The following is a 21,383-nucleotide window of genomic DNA, read 5'->3' on the forward strand; positions in this document are numbered from 1 at the left end:
TTACCTTCAAAGGGAAGCCAGTCGATAAACGTACGTGCAACCTTTAGATCTGCACATATGTAAATAAATATCACAACTCTGCACACACACACAGAGAGAAAGATAAAAGGTGGCACAAGTGGAGAGAAGAAGAGAAAGCAGGGAAAAGTAGGATGGAAGGTCAAAGCCAGTCACATTTTCAAGTTCGCTGGTGCTGGCAACGTGCTGGAACTGTGCCCCACGGCCCAGGAGAGGCCCTGGGAACAGAAACCCAGGAGCTGCTCTGGAGAAACTTTGGGGTGGCTGGGGAGATGCGGCTTGCCCACTAGGACATGTCCAGGCTGAATACAGAGACCGTGCAAAGAATGCAGGGGAACACATAAAATGGGTTCATGGAAGAGAGGGATGGGCATGTGCAAGAAGGGCCGGGATCCACTTCCTGGCAAAATTTAGACCAGCAGAGGGGAAATCTGCATTTCTGAGCTGCTGGGTAGGGGACATACAAGGCCACGATAAAAAGAACAGGTAAGTGGAGTGAAGGATTTCAGGCAGGGAAGAGCTGGGCTGCTCTTGGATCAATAAAGTAGACTCAAATTAAGGCAAGTTTGAAACATCCAGACGAAGAATGGCCTTGATGCCACCATGTCCATACGAACACTTTCACATCTCTAGGTCTTTGCTCAAGCTCTTCCCTTTGCCTGCCATGCTTCCCCTCCTTCCAGCCTTTCCCATCTCCTTGAACTCCTCCCCATGTTTCAAAGCCCAGCAGAAATTTTCCTAGCTCTTCCCACGCAGGAAAATATTTCTCCCTCATCTGTGTCTCCCTGATGCTTTGCACACTCCCAATGTTTTGCTTTGTTTTGTGGTTCTTTCTTTACATCTCTTTCTCTCCCAGGTGGCTATACATCATCTGCTAGCCTGTCAACAAATCAAGGGCAAGGATATTGTCTTGCTCTTGGTTTAAGCCTCAGCATGTTGTAACACTCCCTGACACAGCAGATCCCCAAAAATATTGGCTGGAGAAGATTTAAATAGAAGTGAATGCTGGGGAGCCATTGTGATTTTTTGAAAGAAGTGATGTGGTGCAATCAGAATTTTAGGAATATTAATCTGTCAGCATGAAAGACGATGGATTAAAATGAAGCAAGGGACTCGTGGCCAGAAGTCAAGAGGGGAGACTCTTACTGTAACGCAGACATGGTTTGAGGAGGGAGCAGAGGGAATGGAGACAGGAAAATAATTTCCTGGATACCACAAAAGAACGTGGATGGGACTTGGTAACGAATTAGCTATAAATGAGGGGCTGGGATGCCGAGTCTGGTACCCTCAAACATAGAGACTCCCAGCCAACTGGGAGAAAGGTGGTACCATGGAGAGAAACGTTGGGGGATGGAAAAGGATAGGCAATCAGTACCCAGACTCTCTTTAGGATAACTGGTCACAGTCACAATAAGCATTTCTAGGTCAACAACAACCCTCCGAGTCAAAATATCCAATCCTGATCTTATGCAAACTCTAGGCTGTATTTTATTTATTTTTTCCTAACAGCCAACTGGAACCACTTCTACATGGCAGGGAAGCCTGAAATGAAGATAAGACCAAGCTGGCACCCTGCTGGGTGCTGGGCATGGAGGAGACCACACAAGCTCATCTGGCCAGCCCTCCCCACAAGAGGCCACCCGAGTTGCTTGTTCACTAGGGCCTCCAGTATTCTGATCACCCAAACTTGTTTCCGGGACCTCTGGGAAATCCCTGTTCCAGCCCTGCAACGGTTTATAGGAAAGTCCCAGGACTCCTGTCTGCTTCCTGGCATTAATTTCAGGGCTAGGATTTTGTCCTCTAAAGGAATTCAACTATGGTACCAACAAAAATCTATAGGAGTTGAGTAGCACTGTATTTAAATCACCTTTTTAAAATGTTTACTTCTTTGTATTTTGAGACCCAATAAAGTGCTATTAAGCCCAACCACTTCATCACTTTTATCAATGAAGCAGAAGACATACGCAGGTTATACAGGTTTTAAGAGCTGTGTGATCTTTGAAAAATCTTTAGACTCTTTTGTACCTGGATGCCTTCAGCTGCGAAAGGACAGTTGGAGGAGATGATTCCGCAGACCTCTCTCAGGTCTCTATGTCTCTTTTTCCAAATTCCAACAGGCATCACAGGATCGCTTTGGCTACCCAGGACCAAGGCTTCAGATTCACTTACTGCCTGCCAAGGGACAAAGGGCTGCGTGGTGGGGGTCACTGAGGAGACAGGAAGAGAGGCAGGCACGCACACTCGCCAGGCAGCAGTGGAGGCACGCGCAGGGGGGTGGGGCGCGGGTCTGGCTGTGGACTGCTTAAGGAGACCCCACAAATTCCCGATGCTAAGTGGGCCTGAGAACGACCTGAAAGCCTCTTCCCAACTTAGGGCTGATGTTATTTCAAAGAAAAAAATATTAACTTCCAGATAGCTCCAGTGTGGGCTAGTTCTGTAAAAGCTAATTCTACAAGCGCGCCAAGGGACTGCAGGTACTTGGGCTACACTTGAGGAAGTGTCCGGAGTTGGCGGAAACCGCCCATCCACTCCGGCTCCCAGAGGCGCTAGGTTGCAGCGGTTTAGCTGAGACACACACACAGAGATGTGAGGCTTTCTAGAAAACGATGTGGCCGGGGCCCCAGGCTGGGTCTCGACGCGCGCCGACCGAGACTCGACCAGCTCTCCGGCCCCGGGCAGGAGGTTGGCGAGGCTAGCGTGGGGTCGCGCGGGCTGGGTGTTCACTCGCCAGTCCCCAGCTGCCGCAACCAAGAGAGCTCAGGGCCCCGACTCCAGGACGGCCAAGGTTGACTGTCCCTATAGTTTCCAAGTAGGAGGGTGGAGGGGTGAGTGCTGGCGCTGGGACGGAGCAAATGCCCCAGGAAAAGAAGAGGACAGAAGGAGGCGCAGCCGTCGGCACGAACTAGGCGCGCGCTGGCTCCCTCAGCCTGGTTCGGACGCAGCCCCTCGGCGCCCCCGACACACCCACTGCGCCCCGCCACCCGCGCCAGCCCGCCCGGCGGTCCTGAGGGGGCCCGAGAGGCTGGCAGCGGCCGGGCCGGGTCGTGACCCCGCGGGCTGGGCGCAGAGGGCGCGCGGCGCGGGCAGCTCGGCTCACCTGGCGGTCCGTGTCCCGGAGCGGCCGGTGGCCGCCTCGCCTCGCCCCCGCGTGGTTCCCGGCGCCGGGCAGCCCCGAGCGCGCCGCATGGACGGCCGCCGCCGCCGCCGCCGCCCCGCGCCCGTCCTGCACGGGCTCCCGCTGCGCCCGGGTTCCGCGTCGGGCTGCGCGGGCGGCCAGAGGCTCGGGTGCGCGCGGAGAACTCTGGCTCTGAGTTTGCGATCCCGAGAGCCGGGATCCGCGCTCCCTCAGTCCCTCCTCCCTCCCCCACTCTCGGCCTCCTGCTGTCATCTGGAGCCGCTCCTGACGCCCCCTGGCGGCCGCCTCGGGAAGCACCGGCCCCTAACCCACCCTCACTCACCAGAGGGGCCCCTTAACGAGGACGAACGCTACAGATCCCTGGGTGAGAGCGGACAGACATCATTCCGTAGAGGGGAGGACAGTCTAGACCGAGGAAAGGAGGGAGGAGGGTGGCGAGACTGGAAGGAAGAGCGGTCCGGGCTGGCCAAGTAAGAGGAAAAAGGGGTGAGACCAGGAGGTAATTAAACTAGGGCCAGATGGTGGAAGGCCTTGAATTCCGCGCTAATCTTATCCTGAGGTTTGTGGGAGCCATTGAAGGACCGAGGCACAGGAGGGATGGGGGCATCCTTGCATTTTGGGACAACCATTCTGGCTACAAGAGGATGAGGATGAGGCTGAAGCAGGGAGCCAGCAAGAAAATTTTGCTGTAAACAAGAGCGGAGAAGAAGGCAGTGACTATAAGGGCAGCGACAGAAGAGCCCTCCCGTAAGGGGCGCACAGTCACACGCGCACACTCACACAAAAGATAATACTCACTGGGCTCCTTCTAAGGGCAAGGGACAAAGGACAAGAGCCCTCCACATTCTAACTAGGGTTAGACAGCATGGGGGAGAGAGAAAACTCGCTTCTGACAGCCAGAGGGATTCGGCATTTTTCTTGTCTTAGGGTAATACTGTATCCCCACACACAGAAAAAAACCTGCTGCAAAACAGTAATAACAAAAATCAAACTTTGATCTGTATATCCAAGCCCTTCTTTTTACTAACTGGCAAATATCGTCCCAGGGAGGGCATGACCAAAATTACCCAGCTAGCTAATGGCCGGAAAATTACTAGAGCCCAGTTTCTTGGTTCCTAATGCAGTGCTACATTCTTTCAATTCAAATGGAGGCGTTTAAAGCTAGTGAGGTAGGAAATAGAATGACTGTGAGAAAATGTCCCTCCTCTCCCAGGAGGGGGTAAGGGTGACCTTAAATATTTGAAGAGGTTGTCCAGATACAGGTAGACTCCCTAAATGAGTCAGCCTGTTTGATTACGACTGCCTCCAAAGCCTGCCTGCAGGAGTTGTTTTGAAAGTGCAGGTGCACGGGTGGGACAATGAAGGTGGCAGTAGAATGTAAGCTCCCTGCCCCAGAGCCAGGCCGATCCAGGGACGGGTGTGGTATGTGGGAGGAGAAAGGAGAGCAGCAGGGCAGATACCTCCAAGGGAAAAAAAAATAACAAAAGAGAAAGTGACAACCCAAGAGATTAGGCCAAAGAAAATCACCAACTTTGAGTGCCGACTACTGGCCTGGAGCCTGGGCAGAGCCAGTTCTCCCTGATTCAAGCTAGTTCAAATAGGATGAAATAATTCCATACTCGCTCACACAGATTTTGATTGGTGGCTCAGTGGGATGAAATGAATTCTGAGTGTCATGAGTCCCTTGGGTCCAGATTAAGTGGCTCTAACAGCTCTGACCAGTTTAGACCATTTAAAATGACAGAAAAATTATAAAACATTGGGATATACTTAATGTCCCAATGAATTGGACACTTCAAATGGTTAAAATTATGTAGTGTATATTTTACCACAATTTTTAAAAAGAAAAAAATAACTAATAAAACTTCAAAATGGATTGATTTATTAATTTATTGAAGAGATATGTACAGAGTGCTGAGTAGGGCCTTGGTACTCAGAGGTAAATATAAAATGAAGAAAATATTCCAGTCCAAAAGACGCTCAGAGAAAGGCGAGAAAGGTGCAGAATAGAAAATCATACTGGTAGGTGGTAGGTATAACTGGGGCATCTGCAGATCCCCAACTCATGAGAGGGGATCGGAAATCCTGGGATGTTCTGCCTGAGCTGAGCCTTAAAGGATGAGGGAAGTTCTTCAGGCAGGCCATGGTATAAGCAGGGCTTAGGAGCCAAGGATATGGAGTTTTTTAAAAACTAATTTTAGACATACAGACAAGTTGCAAAAATAGTACAAAGAATTCCCTTATATTCCCACCCTTCTTCCCTTGATGTGAACATCTTACATAACCTGAGTGCAATTTTTATTGACCAAACTTAATCCAAGTAACCTTAAGCTGGCTTTTCAGAGCTGATTCTGATCTACTTCAAACTTGTTCAAATAGTTGTGACCACATTTTGCTTACATGTCACAGAGTGTTCTCTTTTTTAAAGTCAAGACTGTGAAATCTAGTCTCATTTTAAACAGAGATATTTACATTCTGTATAGACACAAGAGAATATTAATTATACAAAGTCAGCAAGTTTTAAATCTTTCAGTCCTGTTGCATTTCTTTTACCCAAGCGTATGGGTGTGCACGCATCAGATTGGCAGAATTTGGTCCTCACGTATAAACAACTAACCCTCTCTAGCAGAGAGGACAAAGCAGAGTGGGTGCCTCAGATCCCAGTCACAGGCCGCCCCGCGGTCGTCCAGCTCCCTGGCATGTCAGTGTCTTCTGTACACAACATCTTGGAGGGCAGGTTGTCAGTTACCCTCGTGCGTATCTGCAGTGTTAAGGTGCTCACTACTCATAAAATAGCCCATACTGTTGTTGGAGACTTTCTGTTACAAAGCCCCCTCTAATTGTTAACTGAAAGCTTTTTCCTGTGACCACTGCCCATTGGCCTTAGAAGTGGCTCCTAAGCTGAGAAACAAAACTCATAACCCCTCTGTCAGCTCCACATATATAGGGCAGCCCTAGTTTCCACCTGCTGTCACGTATAATTAGGAATAATTAGTGCCCCCTTCACTCCACTGTCCAGGTTGCTATGATAGACGACCTGGTCATCCTGCACAAGACTGCCACCACCCCACCTCACTAAGCCTGCCCCCTGCCCAGCACCACATGCCCAGCATCCCACCATTCCTCCTGGGGGTCCCCAGCCTGGAGCATGACATCGGCACTAGTGAGGACTTCCTAACGTTGGGGGACCGATGGCATACTGCTGAGAGCGGCTTCCTGGGATTTCAGAGCATATGGGACTGGAATGAGAGCCCAGTGTGAACAGATTGCAGAAAGGCAGCTTGGGACAACCGGACCTTTTGGGGGGAACATATGAGTAACACAGCTTCTGCACTTCACTAATAAGTACTGACCAGGAATCCTTTTACCAGCAGAATATTTCTTGGGGCTAGAGTTCCAGAAGTTACGCTTTGAAAAAATACTGCTCTCTACTCTTGACAAACACTAATGTTTTCATCCTAATGGCATTTCTGGGGGTTGTGTCCCAGCAGGGAAGAAAACCCCTCTATTATCCCTTCTTTGTTAACATTTGGAGGTGGAAGGGAAGCAGACATGTAGTCCAACCCCTAATTTCAGGCTCCAGCAAGATACCGGGTACCGGGAATAATGCAAAATCGTTCTCTTCATTTTCTTGGTTGTGAACGTTTGTAGACTGCAAAGTCAAGGCAAGTTTGTGCCCAGTGAATAATAAGGAAATAAGGGAAGCGTGATTTAAACAAAACAAAATAAAACAAAACAGAACACCACGACACAACAGAGTCCCTCGCGAGCTGGTAAACATGTAGTTTTAAGCTGCTTCTGAGAACCTTTCGGTGAGTGTTAAGAAGCCTTCCCTCCCCTGCTTGCCTCCTTAACTTACTTCTTTCTCTTCCTCCTCCAGGGCATCTGGGGTATGGACCTAAAAACCGGGTTCCTCCCGAGGGCCTGCCTGGGGCTGGCCCCCACTTGGCCTGTAAGAGAATAGCTGTACCACAAGCTCAGAGGACAGCAGTAAAATGACTTCTCGATGGAATGTCGGTTTCCGATGAAGTGTCTTCAGGGAGTCTTCAGGCTATGTTCAGGTTATCTAATTCCCCTTACCTCTCGTACTTCACTCTCATTCCCTTTCTTGTCTCATGGCCAGAAAGAGGAGATAGGAAGCCTCAAGTTACCTGGTACAAGACAACTTTTGGAATCCCAAATATTCAGATTATTTCTCTTTTTCCTCTTTGCAAGCGGTAATACTCACAGCTAAGAAGCATCACCCAGGTTGAAGCCGCTTCTGTTCAGGAGCAGCAATGCGGAGCAAAGTAGAAGGCGGACATCACAGCCTCCGGATCCACAGGCTCCCTTTCTCCTTCTGGCGATGATTAACTAGGCAAAGACAATGGAGAGCGATGGAAGAAGTCCGTTTGCTAGCGCCTGCTCCTCTCACACATGATTGGTCATTCTTTCTTTCATCCATCCAACCTATACTTATTGAAGCTGACTATGAATGATCGAAGGGAGGATGAGAAACGTTAACCAAAGTCAAAAGGGGACAGGGTGGGAGAGATTGTTCTAGACAGAAGGAAGCACACTTGCAAAGGCCCCGAGGGAAGCATGATGCACCTGGGGAACATAAAGAAGGGCTGTGTGGCCAGGGCTCAGGGAGAGAAAGGGAGGAAGTGGGGCAGGGGGATACGTTTGACTGCGTTGAGTCTTCCAGGAGGGGTTAACGAGCCTTTGACAACCACAAAGGCACAGGCATGTCCCATCAGAACAGACACAAGCCACAGGCTGGGGCAGGGTCCTGGGGCCCCCCTGCTGCCCTGGATGCTGGATGCCCCGCTGCTGCCCTAGATGCTGGATTTCGGGAAGGTCCAGGGATCCCAGAGGGGAAGAAGTGTTGGGGGCAGCTCAAGTGTAGTGGCTATTACTCAACCAATCCCAAAACATATCATTTCATGATCGATAGGGAAAGCTGTCCTGCGCAAATCTGTTAAAGGTCAGTGATGTTTAGCGTCATTTTCGTGAGCTGGGTTATTTTCAAATGAGCAAGAGGAAGCCTCTGAGGTGTCTTAAGCAGGGGCTGGCCTGACCAGATCTATGTTTATCCAAAGGGAGAGAAAAAAAAAAAATCCTTTGGTTAATTAAAAAAAGAAAGAAAAAAAAGGTAATGTAAAAACATCATTTCACAATTCTTTTGTAATGCAAAAATAAATGCAAAACAAAACAAATCCATCACTCTAAAGGAATGCCCTGTGTTTGCCTTACCCTGCTTCCTGGGAGACTCTCCTAATAAGGTCTTGGCCTTCACTCATTGCCCATGCTGCCCTCGTGACCGGCACCACAAGTCTCCAAGACGGCCGCAGGGTTACAGGTCTCAGCACAGAGAGCAGCGTCTCTGTTTGAGGCTAATCAGCTTACACGGTGCCTGAAATTGCTGTCACCTTAGCCTCATTGGCAATTTTCCCTCTTTTATCAAACTGGCTTTCTTGTTGAATGAATTGATTTTTATAAAGTCTCAGAGATACCACATATCCAATGAACACGGGCCAGATATGGTTTGTACATAATCCCAGGCACTACAGACCACAAAGTCAAACAGTCTCTAGGTTCACCGCTCTACTTTGCCAGTCATCTTTGACTTGCCTCTATTGTCAATATATAGAGACCTACTGTGTGCCACTTGTGACATCTGGCCAGACTTTGCTGCCAAGATTTCTATGGGTCCTGCATTCCTTTTTTTTCTCTTTCCTGTTTCCTGTTTCCTACTCTCTGCGTGATGGTGGCGTCTTCTCCTTGTGAGAAGCACTTGAGCGTAGTAGGAGAAGGCAGGTATCCCCCAACCTCCATGCCAGCATCACTCACGGGCCGTGTCGATATCAAAATCACCAACCTCAGAACTGCAGTCCCCTCATTGAGAAAATAGGAAGAACATATTTATACATGTTGGAAGAAAAGGGGCTCACACCAACTCCTGAAGCCCCTTCCAGCTGTCAGATCTATTATTCTCTCAGAAACTCTGCAACAGGGAAATCCTGTGGCTCATTTTGGATCCATCTGGGAAAAGATGACATACACAGAGAAGCATGTGACTTCTTTTGTAAAAATTTCAAGCTGCATTTGAAATGCCTTCTTTTATTCCTGCAATGTAGAGAATTACCACACAACTCTAGTGCCACATTATGGCTTCAAGAGAAAACTCCCCACAGCCTGTGTCTTGAGGCTTTAAGACTCACTGACTTAGCTGCTGTGCTCATTTGTTTGGGAGGGATGAGAGAAGGCCTGCTGTGTGTGTGAGCCCTGGAATGGCTCCGATGTTCCCCTTGAAGTAGCTGTCAGTCCAAAGGCTATAGGATCCATGTCCGTGGCCAGCTTCTTCCTAAGGTCACCTTTCCCTATTTCAAATCATGGAGTTCTAGAGGCGGAAGAGGGCATTTCTTCTTACGCAGATAACGAGTGGCAAACATTCATACTATGAGTATGTGTGTGTTTGATTGAGAACAACCCCTGATAAGTGCTGGGCTGGTGCCCTTTCCATTACCGCATGGGGACCAGGCCTTGAGCTATTTCAGGGAGCCGTCCTTCCCCTTGTAAGTTCATGCGTGGAGACAACTGGGGTCTCATGCTGTCAGAAACAGCTCTCAAAGCCACTAAAAACATCTTGAGTTTCAGATGTCATACACATTAAAGCCGAGGACTTCGGGCCCTACTCAAAGCGTATTTAATCTAATCAACTGGTGTTTCTCCTTCTTTGGGGTTAAAACAAAAACACAGCTGGATCTCCCTCATGGGCTTGTTTGGAGGCTCGGCCCTGCAGTATGGACACAAATTTCTACTACTCCGCATGCCTTGCCTCTTTCTAGAACTCATCTATGGATCTCAAGTTTGTTCAGGAAGAGTCCGGAGGCGCGGGGAGCATTTCTTCTAAAGTGTTGGGAGGACTACTGCCTCCAGAGCCGGCAGCCTGAGCAGTGGGGTTGCTGCCTCACCTCTACTTCTCCAAGGGAAAGGACTGCACCTGCTCTTGTGCCCTTCAAAGAGCAAGCCGTGTGAAGGTGGAAGTCTTTAGACAAGGCAGAGCTACCCCTGCATCAGCTGGCATAATACATTTCAGGGCAGGTGTACCATGAGTATGAGAGTAGGTGGAAGGCTGCGGAGTGGGGTGGTCTGAAGCTACGATTCAGAAAAACATGCTTCTAGCCATGGGACCTTGAACATTGTCTTCACCTCTCTGAGCCTCAGTTTTCTCATCTGCTGAGTGAGACTGAACACAGCGGACTTGTCTCGCGTGGGGAAATGTGCAGAGCACTCTCTCACGCCCTCTACCTTCCCTCTTAGAATTCTGAGAGAAGGTGGGCTGTGTCCATGGTCGGTCCCTCCTGTCTGACTAGCTATATTGCTGTTTTTCCATTGTCACTGGAACATTCCAAGGATGAATGAAGGGTGTGGGATCGAGCAGAGAACAAACGTAAGCAAGAACAAGCATGTAGACTAATATACAAACTTCTGACCCAGTCCTACAAATGGAAAATACCACACAGAGGGAACGAAACCAAATCACCCTGACATGCAATCAGATACTGGTGCAGGTGGACAAGAGCCCTGGTTGCTTTTTATTTTTTCTTCTCTTTTCAATTTCTTTCTTTTTCTCTTTCTTTCTTTTGTTCTTATCATTCTTTTTCAAAAAAGAAAAATTAACTTTGTGAAATTGGGGGTCAAGCTTTTCATTTGTCAGCAGCTGAAGTTCCCTTGAAGATAATAAGAAACACCTTCTATAAAATGACTTCCTGAAGAGGAGACATCTGAGCTAAACAAGTGTGCACCTGGGTCCTTGCTCTGCACACTCACTAACGGTGTGACTTTGGAAAAGTGCCCTAATAGAGCCTGAGTTTTTCAACTCCAAAGAGAAGACAACAATTCTTGAGGGCACGGTTTGGGCAGTCATTACTATTTCCCCTTTAGGGGCAAGAGAAGATTTAACTTCACTGTCCCCTTGAAGTTAAATGTGGCCATGTGATTTTCTTTGGCCGATGGAATATGACTTCTCATTTTAAAAATAGAAAGAGAGAAAGAAAAATAGAAGGACGGGAGGAAGGGAGGAAGGGAGGGAGGGAGGGAGGAAAGCCAACAGATGCTTTAAGTCTCAGTGTACCAATCACATTTCCTTCCCACTGGTGCCATGATTGTAGAAGCTACGGTTAAGATGTTGCCTTGCTTAGCCTGGGTCTCAGAGGTCTCTGAGGAGCAGAGCACCCACCACTCCTGTTGGATGTGTAGCATCTTTTGCTGTGTTAAGCCACTGAGATTTGGGTTTGTTTATTAATGCAGAAAAACCTAGTACACCATGATTGAAACAGTGGTTGTTACAATAAAATATGATGGTATTTGTAGATACAAGTTGGCAGTGGCAATGTGCTCGAGAAGCCTTGCTATTTCACTATCCAGAGGTAATTGTATTGATTAGCCCAAGTTAAGGGGTAAATTCTGGGCATGGGTCAGGCAGGCCACAGAAAGCTGCAACTTAATCCAGACTACTTGTCTCCACCAGGGGGCAGAATCAGGAAAATCCTAAAAAATCTCCCCCAGTAGTTCTGCCTTGGTGACCAACATATCCCATCTACCTTTGAATAAGCTCCAGATAAAGGGTCAATCGATGTCCTAAAAGGGGAGAGGCCTAGGGAGATTTCACAGGCTCTGGGGACTTGAGTGATGCTCAGGGATGAGCAGGCACAGTAGTGGGAGGGGTCTCGAAGAGCAGCAATTTAGAATGAGGCCTGCATTGTGGTGGGGGGAGGGGGCATCCTTGGCAGTGGGAAGTTTAAGGTCACCTCGGTATGTGGTCCCTGTCTCTCCTTTCTTGCCTTAGTAGTTTTCTTCCTCACACCTTCCGTGATAACTTCTCAACTCCAGGCTTCCATTTCCTGGATATCCTAGCAGACTCTTCAAGTGAGTGTGTGACGGAGGGAACCATCACCTCCCACAACCAAAACCGCTGTCTCCTTATTCCAGGCTCCATACCTGGGTGAAGGGCAGCTGTCTTCCCAATCGCTTAGGCTTAAAATCTCAGAATTCTTATGGCCTCTTGGGACACTCTCTTTTCTTCCTGTTAATGTGAAAGGGGAGAATGTAAACAAGAAAAACAACTGAAAGTTCTGTACAGGCCAGGTAAGGTGTGGTTCAGTCTTAATGTGAATTTGTTCCTTTGAGAATTTGTGTTTGGGGGGAATGTCTCTAATTGTAGATTCAGAAAATAGGACGTGGACTGCCTAATTCTTTCAGGCCATAATAAAGAGCTATTGCTGGTCAATAAAATTTTAAAATGTAACATATATATATATATATATATATATACCATTTTCCACATAGCAAAAGACCAATGATTTAAATGAGATGCTGATTCCACAAAAGATGCAATGAGGAAGGGCACACTAAATGCAACTATAAATCCTGGACAGAATGGAGGGAGTAGCTCTCTGAGGGCCCTGAAACATAAACTGTAGCAGGCAGATTGGGGGAAGGACACCAGGATTCAAAGTTCCACTAAGTCAGCAGTGAGTTTGCCATTTTTTTCCTCTAGTGTTGCCTAGTCTGGACTCAAAGGCAGCCAGAAACTCAGAAGTGTGCCCCAGGGGCTGACAGAAATAGCTCCAAGAGAGTCCTCTGTTTCTGGTCCAAGAACTAAGAAAGGGGACTCCTAAGAGTCAGAGAGAGAGGGGAAATCCTCTGGTTTTTGTTTCTTTTTTTCCTTCTTTTCAGCCTCTCCCACAGGCAGCAGTGGTGGTGGGGATGGGAGCGGGGGTGGTGGCAGTGGTGATGGGCAGGCACCTAAAGCCCTGAGGGAGGAAGGAGAACCATTCTGTTTGACCAGAGGAGCAGTGATCAGAAGAAGGTGAGCAAGTCTCCATTCCTTTTTTTCCTCTCTCTGTCCTCCTACCACTCGACTCCAGACACAATAACAGTCACAGGAAGTAGGTGGCAGAGCTAGCAAACTATAGACCAAGCCTGCTGGCTAAAGGACGAGGAAGAAGGCTCCAAGGAGCCAAAAGGTGTGGGCAAGACCATGGAGAATAGGGATATTAACAAAGAAATCCATGAACTTAATGTATTAACTCCTGGGTTCACCTCCAAGCTGAACATGTATGGATCTGACTTTAAAAAGCATACCACAGGTTTAGAGAACTGAACTACAGGTTAGACCAAGATTCTGCCCCAAGACTGCCCACTGGGTGGCACACACACAGGACTGATGCGAATAATGCTGCACTTTGAAAACAGAACTGGTATTGGAATCATAGCCCACAGAGGCAGTTCCACAGAGGTTGGAACTTACAGCCAGGATATAACGCGGTTAATTGCCTGCTTCAAAAAAACAAGCAAACAAAAAAAAACCAATGTTTCTTTAAACCAGATTTAAACCAGGCTCAGAGTCTCATAATATTTCAAAATATCAAGGATATAGGCCAAAATTTCTCAGCATATGAAGAATCATGAAAGTCTCAACTAACAAGGAAAGAGAAAATCAACAGATATTAACCCTGAGAAGATGCAGATGTTAGAATAATCAACGATTTTTAAAGCAGTGATTGTAACTATGCTCAAAGAAGTAAGGGTAAGCACTCCTGAAACAAAAGAAAAACAGAAGGTCTCTGGAAAAAAAAGGAAGATATAAAAACAAATGAAATGGAAATTTTGGAACTGAAAAGTACAATAGTTAAAGTATTGACTTTAGTACAGTAAGTCCCATACATACGAACCTTCAAGTTGCGAGCTTTCAAAGATACAAACGGGCATTTGCATGTCCAGTCACGTAAGTTAGTTCACGTGTCTGGTGTACATTGTTACATGAGTGCATCCTCTACAAGTGGTTGTACTTTTGTGTACTTTACTGTAGAGTACTGTATAGAGTACAGTAGTACAGTATCTTTAGTTCAAGCCCAGGGTATCCAGAAGCAAGTGTAAAAGCAGCGGTGATGTAGCTGGTACTGCTAAGAAGTACCAAGAGATAACAATGGAAACAAAAGTGAAAATAATTGAGAGAGTGGAGCGAGGCAAAAAGATGGTAGACATCGCTTGTTCTTATAACATGAATTGTTCAACCATTGGCATGATTCTGAAGAACACGGACAACATCATGGAACATGTGAGGTCTGCTGTGTCAATGATGTCAACAATAATATCGAAGAAGCATGGAAAAGAGATGGAGGAGATGGAGAAACTTCTCAGTGTGTGGATGCAGAATCAGCATCAGCGTCGAGTCCCTCTCAGCTTAATGCCAATTCAAAAGAAAGCTAAAAGCCTTTATGAAGACTTGAAGAAACACAGCGAAGAATCAGAGGGCACATTTTTTAATGCCAGCCATGGCTGGTTTCATCAGTTCAAGGCTAGAGCCAACAATCACAACGTAAAAGTAAGTGTCAAGGCAGTGAGTGCAGACATGGTAACTGCCCGGGAATTTCCTGAAATGCTTCGAGAAATTACTGAGAAAGGCGAGTATTTACCTGAGCAGGTTTTTAATGTGGATAAGACAGGACTGCACTGGAAGAGGATGCCAGACCGAAGTTACATCAGTAAGGAGGAAAAGTTGATGCCAGGCTATAAAGCAGCAGAGGATAGGCTAACTCTGTTGTTTGGTGGCAATGCTTCCAGTGATATGAAGGTGAAGCCTCACTTAGTTTATCATTCAGAGAACCCAAGAGCCCTTAAAACCAGAGCCTAGGAGTACGGGGCCATCGCAACGGGTTAAAAGAAACCCTAAAAGTTAACCCTTACTCCTGGGAGACCCCGGTGGGGTACAAATGCTGGGTGAGTCCAGCACATCCTCAGTACATTCCCTAGGACAGAGACCCAGGCCTGGAGATAACGTGCTAGATGTGGCCTGCAGCATCACCATCTGGGAGAACAGGAGGGGAGAGAAGCCTTTAACAATCTGTCATTACCCCAAAGAGGCCTCACTTAGCCAGAAGATAATATGCTACCCTGGAATTGTGTGTTACAACACAAGAAAGGAGCCACATTTTCACAAAACATGTGGGTTCATGTTTGTTTCATTAAAAAATTGGGCTGCACCAGAAAGACAATATCCAGCCTCATCCACCATAACACAGGCACCAGTCCACTCCACCAGGAAGCCTACACAACCCACTGAACCAACCTTAGCCATTGGGGGCAGACACGAAAAACAATGGAAAGTACGAACCTGCAGGCTGCAAGAAAGAGACCCCAAACACAGTAAGTTAAGCAAAAGGAGAAGACAGAGAAACACAAAGCAGATGAAGGAGCAAGGCAAAAACCCACCAGACAAAACAAATGAAGAGGAAATAGGCATTCTACCTGAAAAAGAATTCAGTGTAATGATAGTAAAGATGATCCAAAATGTTGGAAACAGAATGGAGAAAATACAAAAAACGTTTAACAAGGAACTATAAAACTAAAGAGCAAACAGACAACGAAGAACAACACAAAAAATGAAACTAAAAATTCTCTAGAAGGAATCAGTAGCAGAATAACTGAGGCAGAAGATGGGAAAGTGAGCTGGAAGATAAAATAGTGGAAATAACTACTGCAGCGCAGAATAAAGAAAAAAGAATGAAAAGAACTGAGGACAGTCTCAGAGACCTCTGGGACAACATTAAACACACCAACATTCGAATTATAGGGCTCCCAGAAGAAGAAGAGAAAAAGAAAGGGACTAAGAAAATATTTGAAGAGATTATAGTTGAAAACTTCCCTAATATGGGAAAGGAAATAGTCAATCAAGTCCAGGAAGCACAGAAAGTCCCATACAGGATAAATCCAAGGAGAAACACGTCAAGACACATATTTATCAAACTATCAAAAATGAAATACAAAGAAAAAATATTAAAAGCAGAAGGGGAAAAACAACAAATAACACACAAGGGAATCCCCATAAGGTTAACAGCTGATCTTTCAGCAGAAACTCTGCAAGCCAGAAGGGACTGGCAGGACATAGTTAAAGTGGGGAAAGGGAAAAACCTACAACCAAGATTACTCTACCCAGCAAGGATCTCATTCAGATTTGACGGAGAAATTAAAAACTTTATAGATAAGCAAAAGCTAAGAGAATTCAGCACCACCAAACCAGCTCTACAACAAATGCTAAAGGAACTTCTCTAGGCAGGAAACACAAGAGAAGGAAAAGACCTACAAGAACAAACCCAAAACAATTAAGAAAATGGTTAATAGGAACATACATATCGATAATTACCTTAAATGTAAATGGATTAAATGCTCCAACCCAAAGACATAGACTGGCTAAGTGGATACAAAAACAAGACCCATATATATGCTGTCTACAAGAGACCCACTTCAGACCTAGGGACACATACAGACTGAAAGTGAGGGGATGGAAAAAGATATTCCATGCAAATGGAAATCAAAAGAAAGCTGGAGTAGCAATTCTCACATCAGACAAAACAGACTTTAAAATAAAGATTATTACAAGAGACAAAAAAGGACACTACATAATAATCAAGGGATCGATCCAAGAAGAAGATATAACAATTGTAAATATTTATGCACCCAACATAGGAGCACCTCAATACATAAGGCAAATGCTAACAGCCATAAAAGGGGAAATCAACAGTAACACAATCATAGTGGGGGACTTTAACACCCCACTTTCACCAATGGACAGATCATCCAAAATGAAAATAAATAAGGAAACACAAGCTTTAAATGATACATTAAACAAGATGAACTTAATTGATATTTATGGGACATTCCATCCAAAAACAACAGAATACACTTTTTCTTCTCAAGTGTTCATGGAACATTCTCCAGGATAGATCATATCTTGGGTCACAAATCAAGCCTTGGGAAATTTAAGAAAATTGAAATCATATCGAGTACCTTTTCCAAACACAACACTATGAGAGTAGATATCAATTACAGGAAAAAAAAATCTAAAAAATACAAACACATGGAAGCTAAACAATACACTAATAAATAACCAAGAGATCACTGAAGAAATCAAAGAGGAAATCAAAAAATACCTAGAAACAAATGACAATGAAAACACGATGACCTAAAACCTATGGGATGCAGCAAAAGCAGTTCTAAGAGGGAAGTTTATAGCAATACTGTCCTACTTCAAGAAACCAGAAACATCTCAAATAAACAACCTAACCTTACACCTAAAGCAATTAGAGAAAGAAGAACAAAAAAACCCCAAAGTTAGCAGAAGGAAAGAAATCATAAATATCAGATCAGAAATAAATGAAAAAGAAATGAAGCAAACGATAGCAAAGATTAATAAAACTAAAAGGTGGTTCTTTAAGAAGATAAACAAAATTGATAAACCATTAGCCAGACTCATCAAGAAAAAAAGGAAGAAGACTCAAATCAATAGAATTAGAAATGAAAAAGCAGAAGTAACAACTGACACTGTAGAAATACAAAGGATCATGAGAGATTACTACAAGCAACTATATGCCAATAAATTGGACAGCCTGGAAGAAATGGACACATTCTTAGAAAAGCACATCCTTCTGAGACTGAACCAGGAAGAAACAGAAAATATAAACAGACCAATCACAAGCACTGAAATTGACACTGTGATTAAAAATCTTCCAACAAACAAAACCCCAGGACCAGATGGCTTCACAGGCGAATTCTATCAAACATTCAGAGAAGAGCTAACACCTATCCTTCTCAAACTCTTCCAAAATATAGCAGAGGGACGAACACTCCCAAACTCATTCCATGAGGCCACCATCACCCTGATACCAAAACCAGACAAAGATGTCAGAAAGAAAGAAAACTACAGGCCAATATCACTGATGAAAACAGATGCAAAAATCCTCAACAAAATACTAGCAAACAGAATCCAACAGCACATTAAAAGGATCAAACACCATGATCAAGTGGGGTTTATCCCAGAAAAGCAAGGATTCTTCAGTATACTCAAATTAATCAGTGTGATAAACCACATTAACAAACTGAAGGATAAAAACCATATGATCATCTCAATAGATGCAGAAAAAGCTTTTTACAAAATTCAACACCCATTTGTGATTTAAAAAAAAAATCCCTCCAGAAAGTAGGTACAGAGGGAACTTACCTCAACATAATAAAGGCCATATATGACAAACCCACAGCAAACATCATTCTCTGTTGTGAAAAACTGAAACTATTTCGTCTAAGATCAGGAACAAGACAAGGTTGTCCACTCTCACCACTATTATTCAACATAGTTTTGGAAGTTTTAGCCAGAGCAATCAGAGAAGGAAAAGAAATAAAAGGAATCAAAATCAGAAAAGAAGTAAAGCTGTCACTGTTTGCAGGTGACATGATACTATACATAAAGAATCCTAAAGATGCTACCAGAAAACTACTAGAGCTAATCAAGGAATTTGGTAAAGTAGCAGGATACAAAAGTAATGCACAAAAATCTCTTGCATTCCTAACACTAATGACAGAAAATCTGAAAGAGAAATTAAGGAAACACTCCCGTTTACCACTGCAACAAAAAGAATAAAATACCCAGGAATAAACCTACCTAAGGAGACAAAAGACCTGTATGCAGAAAACTGACAAAAGAAATTAACGATGATATAAATAGATGGAGAGATTTACCATGTTCTTGGATTGGAAGGATCAACATTGTGAAAATGACTATACTACCCAAAGCAATCTACAATTTCAATGCAATCCGTATCAAACTACCACTGGCATTTTTCACAGAAGTAGAACAAGAAATTGCACAATTTGTATGGAAACACAAAAGGCTCTGAATAGCCAAAGCAATCTTGAGAAAGAAAAATGGATCTGCAGGAATCAAGCTCCCAGACTTCACACTATACTACAAAGCTACAGTAATCAAGACAGTATGGTACTGGCACAAAAACAGAAAGATAGATCAATGGAACAGGATAGAAAGCCCAGAGATAAACCCACATACACGTGGTCACTTTGTTTTTGCTAAAGGAGGCAAGAATATACAATGGAGAAAAGACAGTCTCTTCAATAAGTGGTGCTGGGAAAACTGTACAGCTACATGTAAAAGAATGATATTAGGACACTCCCTAACACCATACACAAAAATAAACTCAAAATGGATTAAAGACCTAAATCTAAGGCCAGACACTGTAAAACTCTTAGAGGATAACATAGAACACTCTATGACATCAGTCACAGCAAGCTCCTTTTTGACCCAGTTCCTAGCGAAATGGAAATAAAAACAAAAATAAACAAATGGGACCTAATGAAACTTAAAAGCTTTTGCACAGCAAAGGAAACCATAAACAAGATGAAAAGACAACCCTCAGGATTGGAGAAAATATTTGCAAATGAAGCAACTGACAAAGGATTAATCTCCAAAATTTACAACAGCTCAATATCAAAACAAACAAACAAACAACCCAATCCAAAAATAGGCAGAAGACTTAAACAGACATTTCTCCAAAGAAGATATACAAATTTCCAACAAACATATGAAAGGATGCTCAACATCACTAATCATTAGAGAAATGCAAATCAAAACTACAATGAAGTATCACCTCACACCGGTCAGAATGGCCATCATCAAAAAATCTACAAACCATAAATGCTGGAGTGGGTGTTGAGAAAAGGGAACCCTCTTACACTGTTGGTGGGAATGTAAATTGATACCACCACTATGGAGAACAGTATGGAGGTTCCTTAAAAAAGTAGAAATAGAACTGCCATACGAGCCAGCAATCCCACTACTGGGCATATACCCTAAGAAAGCATGATTCAAAAAGAGTCATGTACCACAATGTTCATTGCAGCTCTATTTACAATAGCCAGGACATGGAAGCAACCTAAGTGTCATCAACAGATGAATGGATAAAGAAGATGTGGCACATATATACAGTGGAATATTATTCAGCCATAAAAAGAAACGAAATTGAGTTATTTGTAGTGAGGTGGACGGACCTAGAGTCTGTCATACAGAGTGAAGTGAGTCAGAAAGAGAAAAACAAATACCATATGCTAACACATATATATGGAATCTAAAGAAAAAAAAAGGTTCTGAAGAACCTAGGGGCAGGACAGGAATAAAGATGCAGACGTAGAGAATGGACTTGAGGTCACAGGGAGGGGGAAGGGTAAGCTGGCACGAAGTGAGAGAGTGGCATGGACATATATACACTACCAAATGTAAAATAGCTAGTGGGAAGCAGCCACATAGCGCAGGGAGATCAGCTCGGTGCTTTGCGACCACCTAGAGGGGTGGGATAGGGAGGGTGGGAGGGAGGGAGACACAAGAGGGAGGAGATATGGGGATATATGTATATGTATAGCTGAATCACTTTGTTATACAGCAGAAACTAACACACCATTGTAAAGCAATTATACTCCAATAAAGATGTTAACAAAGAAACAAAAAAAAAAAAAAAAAAAACAGAGCCAAGGGCTCTCTTCCTGTTGTGTGGAAGAGCAACCCCAAAGCTTGGGTTACACAGGCCATTTTCCAGTACTGGTTTGTCCACCACTTTATCCCTGAGGTAGAGAAATATTACTTGGAGAAAGATGTCCTATTCAACATTCTTTTGCTCCTCAACAGTGCTCTGGGCCACACCCCATTCATGGATGACTTTCATCCCAACATCAAAGTAGTGCATCTGCCACCGAATACTATGTCGCTCATCCAGCTTATGGATCACAGAGTTATAACGACTTTCAAGAAATATTATTTACGTTACACTTTTCATCAGGCAGTAAAGGCTAAAGATGAATCAGGAACAACCCTGTGACAATTTTGGAAGGACTATAACATCTACAAGACCATAAAAAACATTGACTTTGCTTGGCGTGACGTTACAGGCTTCACCCTCAATGTGCTTTGGAAGAACCTTTGCCCACAGTTTGTTCACGATTTTCGTGGATTTGGGAAGCTGGATGAAGAGTCCCAAGAGGTCTTCAGCAACTTAGTGACCCTCAGCAAGAAGATGGAGCTAGATCTGCAAGTGGACGCTGTCACTGAACTCCTTGCTGTTCAACATGAGGAGCTTACTAATGAAGACCTGATGGCATTGGAGGCCCAGAGAAAGGCCGAAGAGAGCCAAGAGGAAGAAGAAGTAACTGAAGAACCGAGGAGATTCACAACTCAGGAAATGAAAGGGGATTTTCTTTATTTGAGGAGGCACTGTTAGTTTTTGAGGCACAGGACCCGAACATAGAATGATACATGAAGGTTGCAATAGCCATTCAGAATGTAATCCAGTGCTACTATGTCATTCATTGAAGACGAGAAAAGAGCTACTACCCAGACATCACT

General features: G+C 44.7%; 1 protein-coding gene across 2 annotated transcripts in view; it reads right to left on the bottom strand.

Annotated features, from left to right (window-relative positions):
• Positions 1-21,383, bottom strand: part of THSD4 (thrombospondin type 1 domain containing 4) — a 628,347-nt gene that overhangs the window by 568,398 nt on the left and 38,566 nt on the right. The window contains exons 7-9 of one of the 2 annotated variants that reach the window (XM_070044883.1): positions 12,140-12,224; positions 9,088-9,178; positions 7,383-7,507 (exon numbers count right to left, since the gene is read on the bottom strand). The gene's annotated coding sequence lies outside the window, so the exon portion shown is untranslated. Of the gene's footprint in view, positions 1-3,115; positions 3,251-7,382; positions 7,508-9,087; positions 9,179-12,139; positions 12,225-21,383 lie in introns of those variants that run through there. The other variant, XM_030875085.3, reaches the window with a different exon arrangement.

The sequence above is a fragment of the Globicephala melas genome, chromosome 2, assembly GCF_963455315.2.
Source record: "Globicephala melas chromosome 2, mGloMel1.2, whole genome shotgun sequence".
Classification (NCBI taxonomy): domain Eukaryota; kingdom Metazoa; phylum Chordata; class Mammalia; order Artiodactyla; family Delphinidae; genus Globicephala; species Globicephala melas.